Below are 17,213 nucleotides of genomic sequence, written 5' to 3'. Positions count from 1 at the left end.
ACCCCATCCTCTCTCACCACCAAAGGAACACAAATGAACAGTAGAGAACCAGCACGAGTAACGCTGACACCAAACCCTACATATATTAAGCAAAATAGAAGCATCGCCCCCCCCATCTTCCCCCCCACCCCCTTCCCCCCAATGTCTCAACAAATGAAACTGATTTGTAAAAATGTTACATGGAAAAAATACGAGAGACATTACACATACTTCTGTAAAACAAGAAAATCTTTAATAATAATAATAATAATAATAAGCAACAACAACAACCTTGTCAGACAAATCAGTGGAGGAAAAGGCTATGCGCTCTGAGCCTGGCTTCGGCTGGGGAGGGCGGGATATAAATGAAATATTATTATTATTATTATTATTATTATTATCATCATCATCATCATCATCAATGGTTGGAGGCAGCAATGCTTCTGAAACTGCAGGAGGGGGGCGTATTATGTATTCCAGGGGTTGCCAACCTAAGGGCGACCTGACGCAAAGAGTTTTGGTTCCTCAGTTGTGTATTCACCGATTGCTCTTGTTGCCTGGTGTGGTGAAGTGTCTAAGCGCCCAGTATTTTGGTAACCGAATTCAAATGTCTTGGATGGTGCTGTTGTTCAATAAGAGGAATTCACCTCGCAGCTACGGCTGGCACATGCAGTGAGGCCAAATGGAAGCAAAATGGAGGGCAGGTGATTACATTTCAGCCCTTCGCAGCGAGGGATGTCTATATTCTTGTTTCCTCACACGTCTGTGGATTTTTACACAACGCAGGGTTTTTCCATCATCTTAACGTCGCCCATCGATTGCCAGCTGGCCTGACCTAAATTCCTGCCCTTTTTATTTCAGGCGATTGGCTTTCAATCTAGGAATCCATTCTCTGTTTGTTTGTTTGTTTGTTTGTTTGTTTGTCTGTCAGTCTGTCTGTCTGTCTGTCTGTCTCTGGATGTGTGTTTGCTAATTAGTTTCTATGTGGGCACGAATTAGCAAAGTAACCTAAGACAAAAACCTGTCCGTATGTTTACCTCAGGACAAAATTGAATCCAAATTTCCCTTAATTCCAGAAGATGCCCCCAAGTGTATGAATAAAAACAATGTTCAATTGTTATTTTAGGATTGTTTTTGTGTGTGTGTGTGTGTGTGTGTGTGTGTGTGTTTAGCGATTCCTGTTTTGTATCTTTAAGCTGCCTTGATTCCCGTCCGGGGAAAAGGCTGGGTGTAAATAAATATATAAGATGAAGGATGGGGAGAAGTGTCAGAGAATTTTTACCTATTGCAAAAAGGTAAAAAAAAATGCACCCATTGCTCTGCCAACCTTTTGTCCCTAGCCCAGCCCTCCCTGGTAGGTGTGGCCCCTGGAAGGTAGCCCAGAAGGGAGTTTGGCTCTCAGGCTGAAACAATTCCCTAACTGGTGATATAATAGGAACCCCTGTCATCAAAAAGCAAGAGAATTGCAAAGAATCCTAGTCTATGTTCCAAACGAACTGTTCTAGTGCTCCTTCCAACTGTACCTGGTCAGACCTCACCTGGAGTACTGTGTCCAGTTCTGGGCACCACAGTTCAAGAAGGACACTGACAAACTGGAACGTGTCCAGAGGAGGGCAACCAAAATGGTCAAAGGCCTGGAAACGATGCCTTATGAGGAACGGCTAAGGGAGCTGGGCATGTTTAGCCTGGAGAAGAGGAGGTTAAGGGGTGATATGATAGCCATGTTCAAATATATAAAAGGATGTCACATGGAGGAGGGAGAAAGGTTGTTTTCTGCTGCTCCAGAGAAGCGGACACGGAGCAATGGATCCAAACTACAAGAAAGAAGATTCCACCTAAACATTAGGAAGAACTTCCTGACAGTAAGAGCTGTTTGACAGTGGAATTTGCTGCCCAGGAGTGTGGTGGAGTCTCCTTCTTTGGAGGTCTTTAAGCAGAGGCTTGACAACCATATGTCAGGAGTGCTCTGATGGTGTTTCCTGCTTGGCAGGGGGTTGGACTCGATGGCCCTTGTGGTCTCTTCCAACTCTATGATTCTATGATTCTATGATTCTATGATTCACTATAAATTAGTATTTTCTTAAAGTTTATTTGCATAAGCAAATGCAGAAGGGGTGGTTGTTGGTTTTTTTAAAGCATCCAGATTCTGTGTTGCGGTGCCCAGAACACTGAGCAAAAAGGCCACATTTTGGTCCTTAAAACTTCCGCGACGAAGGCACTTTTAGTGTTTGGTCTGTGACTGTAAATAACACTTCCCAGTATGACTAAGGAGCAAATTGGTGATTCTGCCAAAGCTTCCCTCTCTCTTTCTCATTTCTGTTTTGTCTCACAGAGCATGCGGGTGATTCAAACTACACTGACAGCCGTTGTTGATGCTTTTTTGTTTTGTTTTTTTGGCCTTTTTTCGGAAACAGCCCATGCAGAGGAAGGAATCAATTTGGATAATGAGAGAAATGGTGTAACGGCACACAACAAGAGTTCAGGCTGGCCTGCCAGATCTGCATAGTGGAAGGGAAGAATGAATGAAGCAATTTGGATTAGGAGTTGATTTTAATCTGTTTTCCTCTTCTCTTCAAATCCAGCTCAAAGCAGTTGGGAACGCAGGGCCGAGCCAAAGAATCGGCTACTGAGCTCTAATTAAGCATGTGCACTGTGATGCTTAATGCAATTTCAGTAATCTGGTTTGAATAAAACCATGTTTCTTTCTGTGTGTGTGTGTTTGTGTGGTCAAGCCGAGAGAACTCTTAGCTAGAAGGAGCTTGGGGCTGATTTATCAGAATGTTTCACCTGCCGTGAGGATAAAGTTTTTCTCCTGCTGGTATCCCCACCCTCCCAAAAAGGCACGTTCGTTTTTGTTTCGTTATCCATCGCTTTTCGCAAAAAAGAATTGTCTCAAGGCAGCTTGCAAGTGCATAAGATACGAATAGCTTGATGTACTGCACATTAAGAACCAAGTCCATAGGGAGATTAAAAGAACCACACCGCAACTGTAGGTCAAAATACTTCAAAAGTGAAGTATCCTGATAACCATATATGTATTAGCATATGTAATTACTGCTATCTGTTAGAGTTATGTACTGCCCCTCATCACAAGATCACAGGGCGGGTCACAGAACAAAATGCATGATATGTACGACATACATGTTGTTGTTGTTTAGTCGTTTAGTCGTGTCCAACTCTTCGTGACCCCATGGACCAGAGCACGCCAGACATACATATATATAGGCAAATTTGGCCCTCCAGGCATACATATACACTGGTACCTCGGGTTAAGTACTTAATTCATTCCGGAGGTCTGTTCTTAACCTGAAACTGTTATTAACCTGAAGCACCACTTTAGCTAATGGGGCCTCCTGCTGCCACCGCGCCACTGGAGCACGATTTCTGTTCTCATCCTGAAGCAAAGTTCTTATCCCGAGGTACTATTTCTGGGTTAGCGGAGTCTGTAACCTGAAGCGTATGTAACCCGAGGTATCACTGTATAGGCATAGGCAAACTCTGCCCTCCAGACGTTTTTGGGACTACATCTCCCATCATCCCTGACCACTGGTCCTGTTAGCTAGGGATGATGGGAGTTGTAGTCCCAAAACATCTGGAGGGCCGAGTTTGCCTATGCCTGATTAAGCCTCTTGCTTAAACGCACAGGGGCAGTGGGCAGTAAGAAAGTTGGCAGTCTCTATAAATAATTTATAATGAATTGAGGGGGGGGGGGGAATGTTTAAAATACTTTTCCAAAAAAACCACCAAAAAAAGAGTCCTTGTCGTTGGGGATAATTCAGACGGAAATTCCCAGGTGTCGGTTTGAATCCCCGCGATGGGGTGAGCTCCCGTTGCTCGGTCCCTGCTCCTGCCAACCTAGCAGTTCGAAAGCACATCAAAGTGCAAGTAGATAAATAGGTACCGCTGCGGCGGGAAGATAAACAGCGTTTCCGTGCACTGCTCTGGTTTGCCAGAAGTGGCTTAGTCATGCTGGCCACATGACCCGGAAGCTGTACGCCGGCTCCCTCGGCCAATAAAGCAAGATGAACGCTGCAACCCCAGAGTCATCTGCGAGACTGGACCCTAACGGTCAGGGGTCCCCTTACCTTTACTGCGGCCCATGTTTATTAGCCCAAAAATGGTAAACGAGCAAGGTCGCAATGAAAGAAGAATGGCAACTTAAACTGATAATATATGCACAGCTTGCGAACTTAACATATAGAATAAGAGAACAAGAAGAACATACGTTCAAAGAAGATTGCAAAATGTTTATTGAATATATGGAGGGGACTGTATACACTTGAAAATGTTGGCAGCATTAAGATAAATTCAACAGTGCAAGCAGGTTTTGATGGATGTATTAATGGAATACTGAATGGTTTAGTTTATGTAAAATATGCGGGGATTTATGATATGCAAATTGAACCATGGAAAGAGAAGAAGGGAAGTCATTGACATTTTAAGGGTGTTTAATGAATATTTTAAATGGTAAAATAGAGAACTTTATAAAAAGTTATACACACACGCACACAGTTGGCAGTCCCACCTGCCGCCATCTTAAGAGTTCATTCGCAGGTCGACCGGTGTGTCTCATTTGAGGCACACTGACCTCTCCAACTTTGACCTTTTTTTATTATTAGTGGCGTGTTGCTTAATTCAAATGAAGTGGGCGAGGGGGCTTTTTCTCCCAATTCTGTAATTAGGTGACTCTGGAGTTAAAAATTAACCTGTAAAAAATGACCTTTTAGGAGTCTGTCCCCCCCCCCCCCTTAAAAGCAATTAAACCACTGAGCTCATAGCCCCCTCCACAACCGCCTTGGCAGCTCGTATTTTGGAAAGTTTTCCATTTCTCTTTTTAACCGTTTGGGATGTAACTTTAGTTTGGAAGGCTAATTGCAACCGTTTCTACAGTAGCCCAGACCCGTAAGCGGAGAGTCTTCAGGGACTATCCTCATTTGACTTTTCTCTCTGCAATTCATATTAGAAATAAGCACACGGTGAATTGTGCTATCCTTTCCTTCGTGTTTCCTTCACCTCTTTTTACAGTTGATGAGCTTTTCGAGGCTCAAGTTACTGTATTTTTCGCTCTATAGGACGCACTTTTTCGCCTACAAAAATTAAGGGGAAATGTGTGTGCCTCCTATAGAGCGAATGCAGGCTGCGCAGCTAAGCCCAAAGCCAGAACAGGGAGACAGAGCGCTGTGAAGGCACCCCGCTGCTCTGCAGAGGCTTCAAAGGCTGTTCCCGAAGCCAGAACAGCGAGACGGAGCGCTGCGCGGCACTCCGTCTACCTGTTCTAGCTTGGGGATGGCTGCGCAAAGCCTCCGCAGGGCAACGGTTTGTGTGCCTTCACCCTGCTGCTCTGCGGAGGCTTCAAAGGCTGCACTCCGGGGGCTTCAGGCAGCAATCCGCAAGCCTTTGGAGCGCAGTAGGAGTTCCCACTTCGCTCGGAAGGCTTGCGGATAGCTGCCTGAAGCCCTTAGAGCTTCAAAGGCTGTGCTCCGGGGGCTTCAGGCAGCTATCCGCAAGCCTTCCGAGCGTAGCAGGAGTTCCTGCTGCGCTCAGGGGGCTTGCGGATAGCCGTCTGAAGCCTGGAGAGCGAGAGGGGTCGGTGCACACCGATCCTTCTTGCTCTCCAGGCTTCACTTTGCTTTGCTGGAGAGGCTCTGCACAGTTTTCCCTCTCTGCGCAGCGCCCCTTCAGCGAAGCGGGAGGAGAAATGGAAGGGGCTCCGTTTCTCCTGCCGCTTCACTGAAGGGGCGCTGAGCAGAGAGGGGGAGAATTTTTTCCCCCTGTTATCCCCCTTCTATGGTCCGGTGCGTTCTATAGAGCGGAAAATACGGCAATTCTGTTGGAGCTGACTTTTACCTGTGGGATGTAATCCACTGGGAGCAGTCAAGTACAACATTACCTGTTTTGCTAGAGTGGACATGCACGGGGATGTTGGTCCAGCCAGTTAAACTTCCTGTTACACCTGGCTGGAGCATCCTTCCTAGCATGTGACTAGTAGGTGGACGTTACCTTTCCAGACCTGGTAAAAGGCCAAGTCACGCAGCAACCTCTCTCTCTTTGATCTTCGTTTTTCATCCCTCAAACATCCTGATTCACCTGGACTGCACTGCTACCGGCCAGCAGCCGGCCAGCAGTCTCCCATATGGGGTAAACCAGTTTGTACATGTTTGCAACTTTTAAGCCAAAAGCCTGCCTTCAGGGATCACACACTGCTCTGTCTGATCTTGAGTTAAACTGCTTTTTGTTACTAATGAATAAGACTGTGGTGTCTTTATTCTTTAAGGGTTAAATGGGTCTTACCAGGAATGATAGAACATACAGTGGTACCTTGGTTCTCAAATTAATCCGTTCCATTTCAAAACCAACAGCGTTCCAAAACCAAGGCGCGCTTTCCTGTAGAAAGTAATGCAAAATGGATTAATCTATTCCAGACTCTTAAAAATAACCCCTCAGACAGCAACGTAACATGAATTTGATGCATAAAATGAAAGCAATAAACAATGTACTGCAGTCACACAATCAATCAGTAGCTGAACTGAGTTCCACACAGTCACAAAAACAAAACAAAAACGAGCCACAAAACCACAAAATAAATAGCAAAGACAGACAGACACCTCAGTGTAACAGTCAAAATGGAAGTGTGGCACTCAAAATGGAAGCGTGGCACTCAAAACGGAACACATTCGGCTTCCGGAAAAAGTTCGCAAACCAGAACCCTTCCGGGTTTGCAGTGTTCAGGTTCCAAGTTGTTCAAGTACAGTGGTGACCCACAAGACGAATGCCTCGCAAGACAGAAAACCCGCAAGACGAAAGGGTTTTCCGTTTGCAGAGGCGCTTCATAAGACGAATTTCCCTATGGGCTTGCTTCGCAAGACGAAAATTGACGAAAAATTTTGAGGGTTTTTTCCGCTCCAAAACCCCTTTTTCTGAAGCGCTAAGCTGCTAAAAGCATTTTAGCAGCAAAACCGCTAATCCCTTAAGCCTTAAAAAGCCGTTTTTAGCCCTTAAACTGTCAATAGCGCTAATAGCGCTAATCCGCCAATGGGGTTGCTTCGCAAGACGAAAAAACCGCAAGACGAAAAGACTCGCGGAACGGATTCTTTTCGTCTTGCGAGGCACCACTGTACCAAGGCGTTTGAGAACCAAGGTACCACTGTGTCTCAATCTGAGCAAGCCAAATTGAATTGCTTGTTGTTTTAAGAGACTCACACGAGTTGGCAGCCAGCTTTCTGCTGCGGAAGAAGGGGAATGCCCTCTCCTAAGTGAAGAAACTTGCTAGCGCAAGTTAGGAAGGATATAAATGATCAATATATCCTCTCCTGCCAACCTCAACATTCCCACATTACCTGCCTGATGCGTCTGCAGGCATGCATAGGCTCCTTCTGGGGTAGTCAGAGCACCTTTGGTTCCCACCCTGAACACAGCTCTCACCTGTAGCACCTAGAAGCAGCTGCACCACGGGAAACGGCTTCGGCTGGCTGGCTAAACCAGGTGAGGGTCTTCCTCTGCATGTGAAGATAAAATTTGGCAGATTGAGTGGACGAGACCCAATAGTGGGTCCATCAGTCAAGGAGGCGGTTTCTGCATGTGCTGTAGAGCAAAGTGAGGGGCTCGTCAAACTGGGAAAGTAGCCCATCTAAGAGAAGGAAAACTGATCCTAAACCTCATAGAATCATAGAGTTGGAAGAGACCACAAGGGCCATCGAGTCCAACCCCCTGCCAAGCAGGAAACACCATCAGAGCACTCCTGACATATGGTTGTCAAGCCTCTGCTTAAAGACCTCCAAAGAAGGAGACTCCACCACACTCCTTGGCAGCAAATTCCACTGTCAAACAGCTCTTACTGTCAGGAAGTTCTTCCTAATGTTGAGGTGGAATCTTCTTTCTTGTAGTTTGGATCCATTGCTCCGTGTCCGCTTCTCTGGAGCAGCAGAAAACAACCTTTCTCCCTCCTCTATGCGACATCCTTTTATATATTTGAACATGGCTATCATATCACCCCTTAACCTCCTCTTCTCCAGGCTAAACATGCCCAGCTCCCTTAGCCGTTCCTCATAAGGCATCGTTTCCAGGCCTTTGACCATTTTGGTTGCCCTCCTCTGGACACGTTCCAGTTTGTCAGTGTCCTTCTTGAACTGTGGTGCCCAGAACTGGACACAGTACTCCAGGTGAGGTCTGACCAGAGCAGAATACAGTGGCACTATTCCCTTGATCTAGATGCTATACTCCTATTGATGCAGCCCAACCTCCTTGTGGGATAGAAAGCAGCAGGGTCGATTTGATTTAAATTACTAGTCAGAGCAGAGAAGCAGGCTCTACTTGCACTTAATCCTCTAAAAAAGCTGCTTGGTTGGACACCTAATTTTATAAATATATATATTCATGGGGAAGTTATTTGAGTGGGGGCGCCATCTCTCAAAACATGACTATTGGCTGCTAATTGGAAAATCCAGCCGTTCAGCCTGTCTTGTATTCTTTTTTCCCGGAAATGGCCTGGATTGGCCATTATCATCATATATGTGTGCATTCGGCAACTCCCTGTCTGGAAATGTTGAGTTGCAGCTGCGAACACGTCGCTGGAAAAGGATGCTATGGAAAAGTTTTCGGTCAACAAGATGTTTGTTAGAGGAGCGCTCCTAGAATACAGGCTCCCAAGATCCAAAATAGGATCTAGTGTCCCTGAAAGGTGCGGAGAAACATACCAGGAATTTATTTTGGGTGTTCTGCCCGCTCTGAGATGTGGGAACATCCACAGAACATTAGAGCTATAAAATCCAACTTCAGGTTTCTGAACTTGAAATTTAGATGATTAGTTGGGCACAGTCTCCCAGGACGTCTTAGTAGGCTTTGGGTGTCAAAAGAGTAGGCTTTGATGGGGTCTAGGCAAACACCGGATGCGGGTGGCGCTGTGGGTTAAGCCACAGAGCCTAGGACTTGCCGATCAGAAGGTCGGCGGTTCGAATCCCCGCAACGGGGTGAGCTCCTGTTGTTCAGTCCCTGCTCCTGCCCACCTAGCAGTTCAAAAGCACGTCAAAGTGCAAGTAGATAAATAGGTACCACTCTGGTGGGAAGGTAAACGGCATTTCCATGCGCTGCTCTGGTTTGCCAGAAGTGGCTTAGTCATTCTGGCCACATGACCCGGAAGCTGTACGCCGGCTCCCTCGGCCAATAAAGCGAGATGAGCGCCGCAACCCCAGAGTCGTCCACGACTAATGGTCAGGGGTCCCTTTACCTAGGCAAACTCCAGCCACTGCATGGGTCAGTTGGGTTTTGTTCTCAGAATCCAGCAGATGCAGAATTTATTCTGGTGATGAGCGAAGATTTCTTCAAGATCTTTCTGCTGCTGAAATTTCATTTGGTGGAAATGCAAAAGAGTGGAAAGGCTGCCTAGCCTCCTTCTTCAGTTCCTCTTCTAAAGTTGGGCAGAGCCAGATGTTGGGGGGAAAATGATTAATTTTTTCTGAACCACCCTGTGATCTTTGGATAAAGGGTGGTGTGCAGATTTAATAAATAACAACAACAGCACCCAAATCTCCACCTGCTATTGGACTAAAGCCCTCAAACTCTGGAGGGCCACAGGTTCCTCATCCTTGTGCTAGATGAAGTCAACCAAGGATTGGAAACCATCTCTTGCTCATTCTCTCCCTTCTAGGCAGAAAGCCGTTTCAGCAAGCCCCTGCTAAACCTGGCGTCGTGACCTCACCAGCATCTCGACTGCTTTCTAAGAACGAGAAGTAATCTAGTTTCCAAGCAACCTCCTATCTCCTTTCTCCGCAGGGGAGAGAGAGAGATGTTGACAGCAGCATGTCAGAGCAGGTTCCCGTATTATTAATTCGTTTCAGCCTTGCAAAGTATTGGGGGGGGGGGATTTGCCAGTCGTAGAATTGCAGCGTTGAAAGGGGCCTCAAGGAGCAATCTAGTCCAGCCCCCTGCAATGCAGGAATCTCAACTATAGCATAAGATGGGTGACACCTGGCTTGAGAGCAGTACATGTGAAAAGGAGTCTTGGTTGACCACAAACTTGACATGAGCCAACAGTGTGACGCGGCAGCTAAAAAAGCCAATGCAATTCTGGGCTGCATCAATAGGAGTATAGCATCTAGATCAAGGGAAGTAATAGTGCCACTGTATTCTGCTCTGGTCAGACCTCACCTGGAGTACTGTGTCCAGTTCTGGGCACCACAGTTCAAGAAGGACACTGACAAACTGGAACGTGTCCAGAGGAGGGCAACCAAAATGGTCAAAGGCCTGGAAACGATGCCTTATGAGGAACGGCTAAGGGAGCTGGGCATGTTTAGCCTGGAGAAGAGGAGGTTAAGGGGTGATATGATAGCCATGTTCAAATATATAAAAGGATGTCATATAGAGGAGGGAGAAAGGTTGTTTTCTGCTGCTCCAGAGAAGCGGACACGGAGCAATGGATCTGTTATGTACTGAGTTGAATAGGATCCAAACTGCAGCAGTCTGAGTGGTCCTAGAACAATAGGATCCAAAAGGCAGCAGTCTGATTGGTCCTAGATCAATAGGATTCAGAATGCAGCAGTCTGATTGGTCCTAGAACAATGCAGCAGTATGATTGGTTGGCAGGAACCACCCAATCATGCTCCAGATAGAAGTGAATCCACAACCTGATTGGCTTACAGTAGAATTCCGGAATTAGCCAATCATGTGCAGCCCATTGTGTAAATAATGTATATAAGGCAGATACTTTGAGGGGACTTTCATTCATTCCTCCTCACCACTATGAGCTGAATAAAGAGCATGAAATCACTTTGCGACTCTGAGCATATTTCAGGATCCAAACTACAAGAAAGAAGATTCCACCTAAACATTAGGAAGAACTTCCTGACAGTAAGAGCTGTTCGACAGTGGAATTTGCTGCCAAGGAGTGTGGTGGAGTCTCCTTCTTTGGAGGTCTTTAAGCAGAGGCTTGACAACCATATGTCAGAAGTGCTCTGATGGTGTTTCCTGCTTGGCAGGGCGTTGGACTCGATGGCCCTTCTTCCTGGGTGGGTAGATCTTGTGTCTTCCAATACTTTGCGATGAGTATTCTTGCTGCTGTTGTGGCATACATAAAAAAGGACCTCAGACTTCATAGATGTGGCTTCATAGATGTTCCTCCTAGCAATAAAACCGTTATCGCATTTGCAAAGCCAAGCGGCGTCCTGTGTGGTTTCAAATTAGATGGGGGGGGGGGACTGCATGTTGAGAATCCTGCATTTTCAGGGGGTTGGGCTTTATGACCTTCTGGGGTCCCTTCCACTCTACAATTCTGTGTGCCCTTCGGTCATTTGTGCAAGAGGGTCCAAGCGCTCTCCAAAAGCTTTGAACACTTTGCTCCAAACTACGCTCCCCAGAGTGCATTTCTTGTTTCCCCCTTTGAGCCTGTTATCCCAGGTCGCTCCCTGACGAGCTGTTTCTTTGGCATTCATCCGGATCTGAATTAGATATCAAAAACGCAACAACAATGAGTCAGAGTCATCGACTATCTATTGAGCACGTGCTCTGATTTGCTTGCAGGGAAACTAGACAACGTTGTTACATCATGCAAATGTTAACCCACACTTCCCAGTGAATAATAATAATAATAATAATAATAAATAATAATAATAATAATTTATCCCCCACCCATCTGGCTGGGATTCCCCAGCCACTCTGGGCGGCTTCCAACAAAATATTAAAATACAGTAATGCATCAAACATTAAAAGCTTCCCTAAACAGGGCTGCCTTCAGCCCTGTTGTTATTATTATTAATAATAATACAGTGGTACCTCGGGTTACAGACACTTCAGGTTACAGACTCCGCTAACCCAGAAATAGTACCTCGGGTTAAGAACTTTACCTCAGGATAAGAACAGAAATCGCGCAGCGGCGGCAGCAGGAGGCCCCATTAGCTAAAGTGGTACCTCAGGTTAAGACCAAATCCTGGAAACGATGCCTTATGAGGAACGGCTAAGGGAGCTGGGCATGTTTAGCCTGGAGAAGAGGAGGTTAAGGGGTGATATGATAGCCATGTTCAAATATATAAAAGGATGTCACATAGAGGAGGGAGAAAGGTTGTTTTCTGCTGCTCCAGAGAAGCGGACACGGAGCAATGGATCCAAACTACAAGAAAGAAGATTCCACCTAAACATTAGGAAGAACTTCCTGACAGTAAGAGCTGTCGACAGTGGAATTTGCTTCCAAGGAGTGTGGTGGAGTCTCCTTCTTTGGAGGTCTTTAAGCAGAGGCTTGACAACCATATGTCAGGAGTGCTCTGATGGTGTTTCCCGCTTGGCAGGGGGTTGGACTCGATGGCCCTTGTGGTCTCTTCCAACTCTATGATTCTATGATTCTATGAACAGTTTCAGGTTAAGAACGGACCTCCAAAACGAATTAAGTTCTTAACCCGAGGTACCACTGTAATAATAATAATAATAATAATAATAATAATAATAATAATAATATATATATATACACACACACACACATATACACCACCCTCAATCTGACAATCTCAGGGCGGTTCACAACATTTTAAGAGTCTAGTTTCCTGAACTTTTAAAACCATTGTTGGCCTTTCCCCCTTCCTTTATTAGAACAAATCTCATTTGCAGAAGGGGGGGGCAGTGGGTTCATTGCACAAGAGCAAAGATCAACTTCCGTCGTGCATTCTGAATTGTATGCAAATGAAACACACACACACCCCGACAATGGCTGCAGTTTGGAAGGTTGGCCCCCTCCGCCCTCCAGGTTGCCATGTCCCCACTTGCTCCCAACCACTTTTCATTTCCATGTCATTCCCCCCCCCCCCCCCCGTTAATCGCTGGCAAAGAAAAACGGCGTGCGTGTGGTTTCATTTATTAGAGTGGTTATCCAAGTTAAATTATGAATTCAGGGTGGGGAGGGGGGGAGAGAGGGGACGAGGAATGAAGAACAGGTCCTTTCTGTGGACAGAGTTCATTCAGGAGCCTTTGTTTCCTTGGGGAATGATTGCAGCCAGTTAGCTAATTGGTTTTGGGAGGTGGCCTGTCCGTGCTCGGCAGAGGAAATGTCTGTTTTACAGTTTACTATAAAGAGGATGGATAGATAGACAGACAGACAGATTTGGGTAGAATGTGATTATGATGGCTGAAAGCAGCCCTCACCCCCATGCCATTACAACTTCAGTGTAGAACATCAGTAATAATTTCAAATGGGAAATCCATTATAGTGTCTGCGGGGGGAAGCAATGAAAACATTGGTAGAATATACTCAGATGGTGTCCGTTTCTCCCTTAACCGCTTGCCTGGTGCCCTGTGCACAGCTGAATAATTTTTAAATGGGTAAGTGAAAGTGGGTTTATGTCCTTAAATGGTCTGTTGTTGTTGTTGTTGTTGTTTCAAAAAAGTTGTCACGCATGATGACTGGGAATCACGCAATTCGTTATGCATCTCAGCAAATTGCCACAGAGAACGCAGAGTACAAATGGGGGGAGGGGGGGAGAAATAAATCCAAATAATAAATTCGAAACGACAGGCAAAGTACCAGCAGTTTCAAAACCCAGAGTTCTGAGGGTTGATAATACAATTCCTGGGGCCAGCTTTTCACCAGCCTGCTGGCTTCCAGAGATTTTGGACTACAACTCCCATCAGGCATTGCCAGCATAGCCATATACAGTGGAACCTCGGGCTGTGAATGTAATCTGTACGGGAGGCACGTTCGCCACCTGTCTGCGCATGCGCGGGTTGCAATTCGGCGCCTATGTGCAAAGCACAATTTAGTGTTTCTGCACGAGCACCGAAACCCAGAAGTAACCTGTTCTGGTACTTCCAGATTCAGCACAGTGCGCAACCCAAAATCACGCAACCTGAAGCGTCTATAACCCGAGGTACCACTGTATGTGAAAATGCGCATTTTGGTGGGAGAAATTGCTTGCTTGTTAGGAAATTAGCACTAAAAAGCTGGTGGGTTTTTATAAGGATTTTTCTTCATTTATTGAACATGTGAAAAAATGGAAGGCAAGGAACTGAAGGAAGCCGAAATGGGCAAATTCACCCAACCCTTCACCAGAAACCCTATGTTCCTTGGTCTCATTTTGTGCTTTATTGATTTGTCTCTTGGTGCTGCGCACAACACAGGCTCATCTTGGTTCAAGGCTGACCGCCAAACAGTGGCGTAGCGTGGGTTGTCAGCACCCGGGGCAAGGCAAGTAATTTGCGCCCCCTAACCCGGGGCAAGGCAAGTAATTTGTGCCCCCCCCCCCCCGCTGAACTGTCCCTCCCCCAGATAGTCCCTCGCTCTCTCTCCGCATCGCACCGCACGCCTGGCACCCTCCCCTCCACAGTGGGCGACGACCCGGCGGCTCGGATCGGATTCACACAGCCAGCACTGCAGTGAGAGAGAGTGAGTGAGCCAGGTAGGGGCAGAGAGCTGCGAGTGCAAGCGCCCCCCCCCCCCAGATGTTGCGCCCGGTGCAGCCGGCCCCCCTGCACCCCCCACGCTACACCACTGCCGCCAAATCTCCCTCCGCAAAATGGGACAACCCCATTTGCAATATAGGCAGAGGATATATATAATCGCCTTCCCGCCCCCGGCCTGCCCGATGCAATTTCCCTCAGCCAGGAAACATAAAATTCCCTTTCTATAGGAAGCACTTCCTATTCCTGCCAGGATGTTTGCCTTTATAGCTGCTGCCTTGTGTTTTCCACGACCTTGTGGGGAAAGAGGGAGCCGATAAAAGGGGTTTCGTTCTCCCACCTTGCAGGTTTTTTTGCCGGAGTCAGCTGACGGGGGTACCCCACTTTTTCAGGGAACTGAACCCCATGGGGGCAAGAAGCCAGATTGCTGCCCCACTCGACCATGTTGCAGGGAAATCTGTGTGCTTGCTGACGTCTTAACCCTTATTGTTAAAGCGGCAGATAGAAAGCTCCCAAGCCTTCAGTTTGATGTCCATTAGTATTAGTTTTGATTTTCTGTATTCCGCTTGTTAAAAACGAAACCATAACAGCTTGCAGAACACCCTCAAGTGGGACTTGAAACAACCATAGTAGTTTATAAGGGTTTACTAACTCTTCTTCTCTGGCAATCGCTCGTAGCCGAGTAAGATTGTCTTCCATAAACACGGTTTTAACAATGAGTCCATAAGTGACTGTGGAGGCCAATTCTGGATCCACACGTCCTTCCACAGTGGGGACACAGGTTTCCGGGCAGGAGTTGATTATGGTGAGGGTTTGCCAAGCATGCCTTCCTCTTAGTGTGTTTCTCCCTTCCGTCCTGAATTTGAGCGTCTTCAAAGCCCATGACACCTTTGGTAAAGGCTGTTCTCCAACTGGAGCACTCGCAGGCCAGTGTTTCCCAACTGTTGGTGTTTATACTACATTTTTAAAGATTTGCCTTGAGACAGTTTTTAAACCTTTTTTGTTGATCACCAGCATTACGCTTTCCATTTTTAAGTTCGGAATAGAGTAGTTGCTTTGGAAGACGATAATCAGGCATCCGCACAACATGGCCAGTCCAACAAAGTTGATGTTGAAGAATCATTGCTTCAACACTGGTGATCTTTGCTTCTTCCAGTACAGTGGTATTAGTTCACCTGTCTTCCCAGGTGATGTGTAAAGATTTTCAGAGACATTGTTGATGCCCACAAAGAGTAATTCAGTACAGTGTTCCATTGCCAAATAGAAATTAACCATGAACAGCTTCTGTCGCTGCTCCTCTCTAAAGTATCCCCTCCTCTCTTCCAGGGATTTAAAGGTGTGGAAAGTGGTGTTTTACTGAGCCAGGTCATTGGTCCCATGTATTGCAGTATTGTCCACCAGCATTTCCAGGGTTCCTCTCTCAGTCCTACCTAGAAATGGTGGGATTAGAACCTGGGACCTTGTGCATGCAAAGCAGATCCTCTACCCACTGGGCTACAGCCTTTCCCCCACCTACAATCCCTGTGATCCTGTCATCCGACCCCCCCGCAAACTGGAGAAGGGGGAGAAATTCGATTGTAGGGACGAACCTACAAAATTTGCAATTTCTGGGACCGAAAACACAACCCCATCCTTTAAACGTCACACTTCTCTGGGCCTTGCTGTTCTCCAGCCAAGTAATTTTCCCAAATTGCATATTTAAGTGAAAACTGTATACAAAAATACTGCATTGCATCCGGGGGAATCGTTTTGCAAAAATGGGTATGTTTGGCAGATGTGCATGTAAGAATGTGCGAATTCAGAGAACTTTGCACTCGGATGCTGAGGGATTTTATCACAATTCGATGTGGGGGGGGTGCAATTTAAGACTAGAAAAATCAGAAATGGAGAGGAACATACAGAGATTCACTCATCGTAGAATCACAGAATTGTAGAGTTGGAAAGATCCCCAATGCTCACCTAGATCAGGCTTCCTCAACCTCGGCCCTCCAGATGTTTTTGGCCAGATGTTTCATCTCCTATGACCCCTAGCTAGCAGGACCAGTGGTCAGGGATGATGGGAATTGTAATCTCAAAACATCTGGAGGGCCGAGGTTGAGGAAGCCTGACCTAGATCAACTCCCTGCAATGTGAGAATCTCAGCTAAATAATACTAGACAGGTGGCCACCCCTACTGCAGACTTGGCACAAACAAATCGGGATGAATACTCAACAAACAGGTCATCTGGAAGCAACCTCAGTTCCTCTTTTTACCTTTTTTTAAACACCTGGTGAGTTGAAAGATTCAAAGAGCCATCTGCTTTTGGCTTGGCATGAGTGGCAATGAGCAAGACATTGCTCAATTCATAACTGAAAATGAGTTGCTAGGTGCAGTTCAACAACAATACTCCCTGGAAAGGTGGGAGAGAGAGACGGAATGTGCGTAGAAAAGATGTTCTCTGCAAGATTGGTGGTAAGAAGGACTCTTCCTTCATCCATCTGCCTCTTGCTAGTCTTCCCAACCCTCTCCAGGTGTGGGATGAGATGAAATGTGGGAGCAGGATGGAGGAGAGGAACCGTACAAGGAAGCATCCAGGAAAATAGTCCGGGACGGTATTTGTGTGTTTGTTTAAGTGTCTAAGAAAAGATTTCCTGCAAGCACTGAAGAAGGAGGAAAAGCTTTGCCTAAATATAAACAGGTTATTCTGTGCAAGTGTTAGATGGTTCCTGTAGAAAAGAGTCTGGTTTGACAGCCAGTTGACTGGGGTCTGCGCTCGAGGGCAGTCCCCACGCAGCTGCAATAGTATGAGATGGATCGATCCAGAAATAAGCAGGCTTTTCCATCTGCTTTGTTTCCAAGTCTCCATTAATTGAATGGGAGTAGA

General features: G+C 46.3%; 1 protein-coding gene and 1 long non-coding RNA gene across 2 annotated transcripts in view; both read left to right on the top strand.

The window, feature by feature from the left end:
* Positions 1 to 17,213, top strand: part of GAB2 (GRB2 associated binding protein 2) — a 143,797-nt gene that overhangs the window by 12,362 nt on the left and 114,222 nt on the right. The gene's annotated exons all lie outside the window — the stretch shown is intronic.
* Positions 447 to 2,685, top strand: LOC310675882. Its single transcript, XR_014510278.1, has 2 exons — positions 447 to 683; positions 2,312 to 2,685. It is a non-coding gene; the product is annotated as an uncharacterized lncRNA (long non-coding RNA).

This window comes from Podarcis tiliguerta (assembly GCF_965153285.1).
Source record: "Podarcis tiliguerta genome assembly, chromosome: 4".
Lineage (NCBI taxonomy): Eukaryota > Metazoa > Chordata > Lepidosauria > Squamata > Lacertidae > Podarcis > Podarcis tiliguerta.
Note: the sequence above shows the minus strand (reverse complement) of the source record. Positions and strands in the feature narration are given on the sequence as shown.